Raw genomic sequence first — 10,311 nt, forward strand, 5'->3', positions numbered from 1 at the left:
TAGTATAAAAAATTATAAAAAATTACAAAAAATGGCATAACTCGAAGTCGTCATTCAATCCATACGGTTGCATAGTATCTAGATTGAAGATCCATTTCATCTCAGCCCTTCCTATAGTCTTAATAGGATCACCACCCCTCCAGTTTGTTTTAACTTTTTGTATACCTAAAAACTCTATGTGGCCGGGATCACAGTTATGATGATCTCTAAAGTGGAGGGACACGCTATGCTTGTCAAAACCTCTTTTTACATTCCGTACATGTTCCTGTACTCTCGTGTTCAGAGCCCTCGTGGTTCTGCCAACATATATTAAATTACAGGGACATCTAATCATATAGATAATCTTAGTGGAATGGCATGTAATCAATTCTTTTATTTTGAACTTCCTTGTATCGTCTCTAGGATGTTGGAAGTCTCTAATAACACGTTTTTTACTATTTGTGTTTTTACACGCCGTACAGGACCCGCAACCATAGAATCCAGCTGCTTCATTAAAAAAATGTTTCGTTTGTGGCTTAGGAGGGATGTGATTATGTACCAAACTACTTTTTAAACTCGGGATGCCCCTATATGTGATCATGGGTTTTTCTGGTAGTAGGGGGTAGAGAGTGGGGTCATCTCTCAGGATTGACCAGTGTCTCCTAATTATTCGTCGCAGCTGTTTATTATCACTATTAAAATCACAAATAAAATTCAAATTGAAATTTTGCATTTCTCTGTTCATGTTTTTCTCTTTATATTGTATTAAATCCAATCTGTTAGTCTGTTCCACCTCTATATACGCTTTATCCAAAAGGGTCTGTTGGTAACCCTTTTGTTTAAAATCATTAATTATTCTGAGTGATTGTTCCTGGAACGTGTCTGCATCCGTACAGTTACGTTTCACCCTTAAAAGTTGTGCCCTGGGGGCGTTGAACAGCCAAGGGGAAAAGTGGCAACTCGTTTCCCCTATATAACTGTTGACGTCAACTTTCTTGAAGAAGGTACAGGTTTTTAACATATTATTTTCTACATATATTTTGAGGTCGAGAAATTCAACTGAACTCTTACTGTAATTGCTGCTCAGCTTGATCCCCCAATCATTATTGTTGAGATGTGATAAAAAAAGGTTCAGAGTCTGCTCGCTCCCCTTCCAGATGAAAAAAATATCGTCTATGTAACGGCGATAGGTCACGAGGCTCGCACCCCACTCATGGCCTTGGTAAACAAATTCTTGTTCCCATAGTGCCATGAATAAGTTGGCATAGCTGGGCGCGAACCTCGTGCCCATCGCCGTTCCACAGACCTGTAAATAAAACTGCTCACCAAACCAAAAATAATTATGCGTCAGTATCCACCGGATGCCCTCAATGATGAATTCGATCTGCGACTCCAAAAAGTCATGAGATTGTTCCAAAAAATGTCTAGTGGCTCTGCATCCTAAATCGTGGGATATGATCGTATATAGTGAACTTACGTCCGCTGTGACCAGAAAATAGTCATCATCCCACGATATCGCATGCAAAACCTGAAGGATATTTATCGTGTCCTTAAGATAACTTGGGCACGTACTGACTACCGGTTGAAGGCATCTATCGATGTATTGGGACAACTTCCCTGAGATGGAACCGATGCCCGAGACTATCGGTCTCCCTGGTGGTTTGGTGCTATCTTTATGCAGTTTTGGTAAATAATAAAAAACAGGAATTTTGGGGAATGGTACATCCAAAAATTTGTGTTCCTTCTGATTGAGAACATTCAGCGATCTACCCTTCTCCACTAATTGGTGGTAACTTACTTTAATCTCCCTAGTGGGATCCTTTGTTAATTTTTTGTACGTAAGAGAATCGCTCAGTAGTCTCTGCGCCTCCCCAATATAGTCGTTAGTGTCCAATATAACCGTACCCCCGCCCTTATCTGCCGGCTTGATAGTTATAGAAAGATCTTCTCTTAATTCTCTCAGGGCTTGTTTTTCTTTAAAACTTAGATTATATTCATGCCCTTTAGGTTTTTTAATCTTATTTACATCTCTCATAACCAGTTTTTCGAATGTGGACATCTCATTAGAGGTACACCACTTTGGAAAGAATGTAGATCTTTCTTTGAGATCCGTATGTCTTATCCCTGATTCTTGTAAGATTTCTTGATTAGTGGGGATGGGGTTTTTCAAGAAGAACTTTTTAAGACAGAGCTTTCTCTTAAACCTATTTAAATCTAAATAGATGCTAAATCTGTCGATAGGTTTCGTTGGTGCGAATTTTAGCCCTTTTCTTAAGATCTCAATTTGGGGTTCAGTTAATTCTCGTTTCGAGAGGTTGAAAATTCCACTCTGTGCGGTTGTCTGTCTCTCTTTTCTTTTTTGTACAAGTATGCCTCCTCTATTTCCCCTTCTTCTATACTTCGACGTCTCTTCGTAAGGGGGGTTCGGTGAGTGGTGGAGCCTTTGTGACGCTCCCTCGTCTGTCCGAACCAAAAATCCTCATCATTTGAAATTGATGTTAGAGGTTGGAACCTATTTATTGTGTTCTGTTGTCAGGGTACCTGAAGTCTCTACCTCCGAGAGAGGTAGAGACTTAGACGTTCATCCGTCCGGACGCCATGTTTCCTCTGTTCCTCGCGGTCGACCCGGTCACACAAACGCCGGCCGCGAGGGAGTCTCTTCCTTTTGTAGCATGGTGCCCGGAGGCCGACGTCATCACGCCAATCCGGAACGACCTGTCACTCAGTCCGAGACAGACTAATCAGGTTTCGTCGGAGGCGTGTCTATCCTCTCTAGCCAGGGTATTTAAACATACTTCGCCCTGTTGCTCATTGCCCTGTCGTGGTTCTAGCCTGTCTAGTCACACAGTGCTCTGGTGTTTCTCAGTTATCCTTTTGGTTTCGACCCGGCTTGTTTCCTTACTCTGTTTACCTCCGTTATCCTTGACCCGGCTTGTTCCTCGCTTACCTGTCTTCTCGTTCCCTCGACCTCGGCTTGTCTCTGACCATTCTCTATACTCTCTGTACGTTAGCCCGGCCATTCTAAGGACCGGTATACGTATCCTGTACCTGTTTGTACTTTGCGTGTTGGATCCCTGTCCCGATCCAGACATTACGACAGGGCCAATGGATCCTGCAGGTACAAACAGTCAGGTTGGTTCCTCTGATTCCAGGTTTGACGCCATGGAACACAGAATGGACCAAATGGCCTTAGCACTACAGGCATTGTTGTCTCGTGCTAATAATCCTCCAGAGGAGACGCGTCCTACTCCTATTTCCTCTGTAGGTTCAGGCCTAGAGGTAGCTACTGTAGGTGCCTCTTCCCGTGTTACTCCACCTGTACGTTATGGTGGGTCACCTGAGAAGTGTCGTGGTTTTTTAAACCAGATCAGCATTCACTTTGAATTGCAACCTCGCTCCTATCCTACCGATAGGGCAAAGGTTGGGTTTATCATCACCTTACTCATTGAGAAAGCTCTGAGATGGGCTAACCCATTATGGGAGAACGATAACCCGTTGGTATACAATTATACTGCCTTTGTAGCTGCTTTTAGAAGAACTTTTGACCCCCCTGGTAGAAAGGTCAATGCAGCCAGATTACTGTTGCGCCTGAGACAGGAGAACCGAACATTAGTGGATTATGCACTAGAGTTCAGGTCTCTGGCGTCAGAAGTTAAGTGGAATGAACAGGCTTATATGGATGTATTCTTGAACGGGTTATCAGATGTTATCCTTGACGAAATTGCTACTAGGGAGCTACCAGAGAATTTAGAGGACTTAATTTCGTTCATTTCTCGTATTGATGAACGTATAAGAGAAAGACAGAACACTCGAGAGAGGAACCTAAGACCTGCCTTTAAATTAGCACCTGCATTTCTAAGTCCTGAGTCCAATACCTCACTAATTCCTGAACCTATGCAGATAGGCAATACTCATCTCTCAGAAGAGGAGAGACTGTACAGGAGAAGGGAGGGATTGTGTATGTATTGTGGAGTCAGAGGTCATTTACGCCTGAATTGTCCTGTTCGCTCGGGAAACGCCCGCACCTAAGTTTCTCTAGAGGACAGGCCTTGGGTGTTTCTATTTTGTCCTCTACGCATAATTACAAAAATCACAGGCTTTTACTACCAGTTTCTTTAACATGGAAGAAGGAGGTACTTAAGACCGTGGCATTGATAGATTCCGGCGCTGCTGAGAATTTTATCGATCAAGCCTTTGCCACTAAGCACACTATTCCTTCCCAGTTAAGAGAGACCCCCTTGGCCGTTGAGGCCATTGATGGTAGACCACTACTCGAGCCTGTTATTACTCGTGAGACTATATCCATGAGCCTGTCTGTTGGTATCTTACACGAGGAGAGTATATCTCTTATGCTTATTTCGTCCCCTTCCGTTCCCATAGTCCTGGGGTATCCATGGTTAAAGAGACATAACCCTACTATCGATTGGGAGTTAGGGGAGATACTCTCGTGGGGTCAGGGTTGTCAGGAGAGGTGTTTACAGAAGGTATCCCCTTTGGCTGTAATTTACACACCTGACACTACTACCCAGACTAAAGAGAGACAGATACCTCCTTTGTACATGGACTTAAAGGCAGTATTCGATAAAAAGAACGCTGATACTCTACCTCCACACAGGTCCTTTGATTGTAAAATTAACCTATTACCTGGTACCATGCCTCCTAGGGGCAATGTATACCCTCTATCCACTAAAGAGAATGCTGTTTTAGAGGAGTATATTCAGGAGAATTTAGACAAGGGATTTATCAGGAGATCCTCATCTCCTGCCGGGGCTGGGTTCTTTTTTGTTAAGAAGAAGGATGGGTCACTCAGACCTTGTATCGATTATCGAGGGTTGAATAAAATAACCATCAGGAATGCCTATCCTATCCCCTTGATTACAGAACTCTTTGATCGGTTAAAGGGCTCTAAGATTTTCACCAAGTTGGACCTCAGAGGGGCGTACAACTTGGTGAGAATTCAGCAAGGCCATGAGTGGAAGACAGCGTTTAATACCCGTTATGGTCATTATGAGTATACGGTCATGCCTTTTGGTCTCTGTAACGCACCTGCAGTTTTCCAAGATTTGATTAACGAAGTTCTTAGGGAATTTCAACATGATTGTGTTATTGTCTACCTGGATGACATACTCATACACTCTAAAGAGATTGAGACCCACCATCGACAAGTCAGACAGGTATTACACAAACTTTTACAACATGGTTTGTACTGTAAACTTGAGAAATGCAGTTTTGACCAGACCCAGATAGACTTTCTTGGATACGTGATTTCTGGGGAGGGCTTTAAGATGGATCCTGACAAACTCCAGTCTATTTTAGATTGGCCATTGCCTCAGGGACTCAAAGCTATTCAGAGATTTATTGGCTTCTCTAATTATTATAGACGCTTCATTAAGGGCTACTCGTCTATTATTGCGCCCATCACCAATATGACCAAACAAGGGGCGGATACTAAGACATGGTCTACTGATGCTCTAGCTGCTTTCAAGAGTCTCAAAGAACTTTTTGCTTCTGCTCCAATACTAGTCCATCCGGATACGACCTTACCGTTCCTGCTCGAGGTCGATGCCTCTGAGACAGGAGTAGGGGCGGTTCTGTCACAAAGATTGGGGGTAGATAAACCATTGCACCCATGTGGTTTTTTTTCTAAGAAACTTTCGGGCCCTGAGAGCAGATATGACATCGGCGACAGAGAACTCTTAGCGGTCATTAAAGCCTTAAAGGAATGGAGACATTTATTAGAGGGAACCTTACACCCTATTACTATCCTGACGGACCACAAGAACTTGTCCTACATTGGGGAGGCTAAGCGCCTGTCCTCTAGGCAGGCTCGTTGGTCCTTATTCCTGACTCACTTCAACTATGTGCTGACTTATAGACCTGGTTCAAAAAATTCTAAAGCCGATGCCTTATCTCGCCAGTATGAACCTTCTACTGTACCTGAGCCGGTCCTTTCCTCTATAGTTCCGAAATGCAATATTGTTGCTAATACGAATCTCAGGATTCATTCTCCGTTACTGGCCGAGATCGTTAAGCTACAACATTTAGCACCTAGACAGACTCCTGTGGGTCGACATTTCGTTCCTCCTGCCCTTCAACTGGAACTGTTGCAGTGTTTCCATAACAGCAAGATGGCGGGACATCCTGGTATTCGCAAGACTTTTGCGTTGATCTCTAAGGATTTCTGGTGGCCTGCTTTACGTAGGGATACTAAAGATTTCATCGCTGCATGTGAGGTTTGTACTAAGACCAAACAACCTCATACGCTTCCTTGTGGATTCCTGCACCCCTTAGAAGTTCCAGAGAAGCCGTGGTCCTGCTTGGCCATGGACTTTATTGTCGATCTACCTATCTCTAAAAAACAGACTGTTATCCTCACCGTGGTTGACAGATTCACCAAGATGGCACACTTCATTCCTCTGCCTAAACTTCCATCTTCTCCCGAATTGGCCGAGATATTCGCTAGGGAGATTTTTCGCCTACATGGGATACCCTCTCAAATTGTGTCTGACAGAGGTTCCCAATTTATTTCCCGTTTTTGGAGGTCCTTCTGTTCGCAACTTGGTATCAAATTGAACTTTTCTTCTGCCTATCACCCTCAGTCTAATGGAGCTGCTGAACGTACCAACCAGAAAATTGAACAATATTTGCGATGTTTTGTTTCCGAACACCAGGATGATTGGGTCGGTTTGATTCCTTGGGCAGAGTTTGCACACAACAATCTCGTTTGCGATTCTACTCATTCAAGCCCCTTCTTCATGAATTATGGCTTTCACCCGTCTATTCTTCCTTCGGCTTCTCCTTCCCAGGGGGTGCCGTCGGTTGATGTTCATGTTGCTAATTTGAGGAAGTTGTGGGATCAAACTCGGCAAATCCTTACGCACAATTCTATGCTGGTTAAGAAACATGCTGATAAACGTAGAAGGGCGGCTCCGCTCTTTGTTCCGGGTGATAGGGTATGGTTGAGCACGAGGAACATCCGTTTAAAGGTGCCCTCCATGAAGTTCGCTCCCCGTTATATTGGACCTTACAGGGTGTTGTCTCGTATCAATCCAGTTGCGTATCGTCTAGCTCTTCCTGATACCTTACGCATCCCTAACTCGTTTCATGTGTCGTTGCTGAAACCTCTTATTTGTAACAGGTTCTCCTCCACAACAGCCCCTCCTTGTCCTGTTCAGGTGGAGGGTCAGGAGGAGTATGAGGTTAACTCTATTATTGATTCTCGTATCTCCCGGGGGAAAGTACAATATCTGGTCGATTGGAAGGGATACGGTCCTGAGGAGAGGAGTTGGGTACCTCAGGAGGATGTTCATGCTCCTCGTCTCCGCAGGGCGTATCACTCTCGCTTTCCATCTCGTCCCGGTTCTTTCCGCCCGGTGGGCGTATCTGAGGGGGGGGGTACTGTCAGGGTACCTGAAGTCTCTACCTCCGAGAGAGGTAGAGACTTAGACGTTCATCCGTCCGGACGCCATGTTTCCTCTGTTCCTCGCGGTCGACCCGGTCACACAAACGCCGGCCGCGAGGGAGTCTCTTCCTTTTGTAGCATGGTGCCCGGAGGCCGACGTCATCACGCCAATCCGGAACGACCTGTCACTCAGTCCGAGACAGACTAATCAGGTTTCGTCGGAGGCGTGTCTATCCTCTCTAGCCAGGGTATTTAAACATACTTCGCCCTGTTGCTCATTGCCCTGTCGTGGTTCTAGCCTGTCTAGTCACACAGTGCTCTGGTGTTTCTCAGTTATCCTTTTGGTTTCGACCCGGCTTGTTTCCTTACTCTGTTTACCTCCGTTATCCTTGACCCGGCTTGTTCCTCGCTTACCTGTCTTCTCGTTCCCTCGACCTCGGCTTGTCTCTGACCATTCTCTATACTCTCTGTACGTTAGCCCGGCCATTCTAAGGACCGGTATACGTATCCTGTACCTGTTTGTACTTTGCGTGTTGGATCCCTGTCCCGATCCTGACATCTGTCTACTATCCATTGGTTTGGGTCTGTAGACACTCGTTTCTCCGTCAGTCCTCCTTTTATTAACTTTCATCTCTGGGGATTTACGTTTATTCAATGGAGATTTTGGGGATTTTCTCCTTACCACTCTCTCCCATTTGTCATCATTCGTTTTTGGTGACTTTGGTCTAATGGGTAATCTCCTTGGGGATCTATCAGTCAGTTGTTTGTGGTGATTGATATATGGCCGGAATTGCTTAGATAGTTCCCTACCCCTTGCATTAGGATTATAACGGGTTTGTGACCTATTTCTACCTCTCCAGTCACCTTGGTTAAATCTTTCATAGTTCCTAGATCTATCGTGATTCTTGGAGTATGTCCTCACCTGATCTTTCGCATAGTCCTCCTTATCCCTCAAATATTTCCTTCTTTTCATTTCTACCACGTTTTTTTCTACTCGTTCCAAATTAACTTGGATCTCATTAATCGTGGTCAAATATTGTTCCGGTGTCATATGTTCCACTAGAAAATTCCTTAGTTCAGCAATTTCTATGTCCAATTTTTGTAATGTATCAGTCCGCCTTTTTATAATTAAACTCATCATTCCGAATGAGAAGCTTTCTAGTAAATCTGTCCATTCTTGAATAAAATCACTCTCTTCCTGATCAAAAGAGGGGCTTTTCGTAAATCTTAAGCCTCTTGGGGTTATTTGTTCCCTAGTGTACTTCTCTAGTGTGGCAATCTCCCACTTAATTTTAATCTCTCTTCCTAACGTTTTTTCCAACTTAAAGCAGGAATTACGTATTTTTGTTTTTACTTCAATTTCATTAGTACCCCTTGATGTTGTGGGATTATCAAATAAACTGTCAATATCCTGTCCATATCTAGACCTTTTATCAAATACAGACATGATGTACTTTAGCAGCTCTCACAGACTTAAAGGGAAACAGTGAATATACAAATAGAAAAGATGTGTATATCTGTGAAATAGGCGCTTTATATAATATAGAAACAGATGTAGTCAGATAGCAGCTACCACCAAAATAGGATCCCTTTATCCTAATATAAACTAACAACCAACAAAGTAAACACCAATCCCTCACACAGTGGTGAACTGGTGCTCAGAGGTGGAGCGCTTAAATCATACACTTACCCCTCGGGGTTAAGGAGAGGTGTGTAATAATGTTAGAGTCCTAGATGGTATACAAAAAGTGCAAATATAGGGTAATATTGTATAACAAATATACTTTATAAGTCTCTAATAAGAGCGCACTCACATGATTCAGAGCCTATGGGTGATCGGCTCTGATCTTGAAGGCAGACGTGTACTTTGAGGTGACACACACCTATCTTGCGTGGATAATAACCTCAGAAACAAAAAGAATAAGGAGAACAGGGAAGCAAGATCGACCCTGGTGTAAAGACCTTCAATAAATTCGGCAAATGCAATAAAAAATACAGGTAATTGCTCACCTTCTGATGAGCCTATAACTTGGCTCTCAGTATATACGTAGATATATCAATTCAGGGTGATATTAGCCCTTCTTGTCAGCAGTAAACAGAATTCCTCCGAACCAGCTTGTAGTAAAATTTAAAACATTTATTTCAATAAAATATACATACATACAAATGATGCTGGCATAGGGAAATCCACCAAAACGCGTTTCGCTGATTAAATTCAGCTTTCTCAATTGGTAATTCGCTTCCTGCTGTGTGTAGTTTAAATATGTCCCGCATTCCCACTATTGGTGGGTCAGGCTGATTGATGGTCCAATCACACGCCGCTATTACCCCGCCTGTCAGGTGGTATCGACGGTGCGTGATCTGTCCCCCTTGTGATGTCATCACGCACCATACGTCGTGTGGATGACAGCACTTCTGGGACCTCAATCCTGTGTTCTTCCGAATCCGGAACTAGAAAAACTTCCGGCGCTCACGAGTGACGTCTCTTCGTCAACTGATCTTTAATATTGTAGCTGAGAGTCCTGTGCCCTCTTATGAACAGTGGCCATCTTAGTTTCTGGCAAAGTCCGTTTTCCCCATATTGTGGACTAATACACAATAACTCATAAACGAGCATACAAACAAAATGAGGATATAATAAAAAATAAATAAAAAATGGGAGGCAGAACAATACAAAGTTATAAAAAATTATAAAAAATTATTATGATGATGTTAATCCATTCTTAATGGTGCCTAGAGTCAAGTAGCTAGTACATATAAAAATAGAGAATATGGATATAGTAGTATCGGCCGACGACCTCGTGTTATGAATATCATATAAAATTGTAAAGTATAAAATATAAATTAAACTCAATATTGTGAAATATGTTATAAACATCATTACAGCGGGGGCATTTTCCCAATGCCCACCCACTGTTCGATGTTAACAA

The sequence above is a fragment of the Pelobates fuscus genome, chromosome 4 (genome assembly GCF_036172605.1).
Source record: "Pelobates fuscus isolate aPelFus1 chromosome 4, aPelFus1.pri, whole genome shotgun sequence".
Classification (NCBI taxonomy): Eukaryota; Metazoa; Chordata; class Amphibia; order Anura; family Pelobatidae; genus Pelobates; species Pelobates fuscus.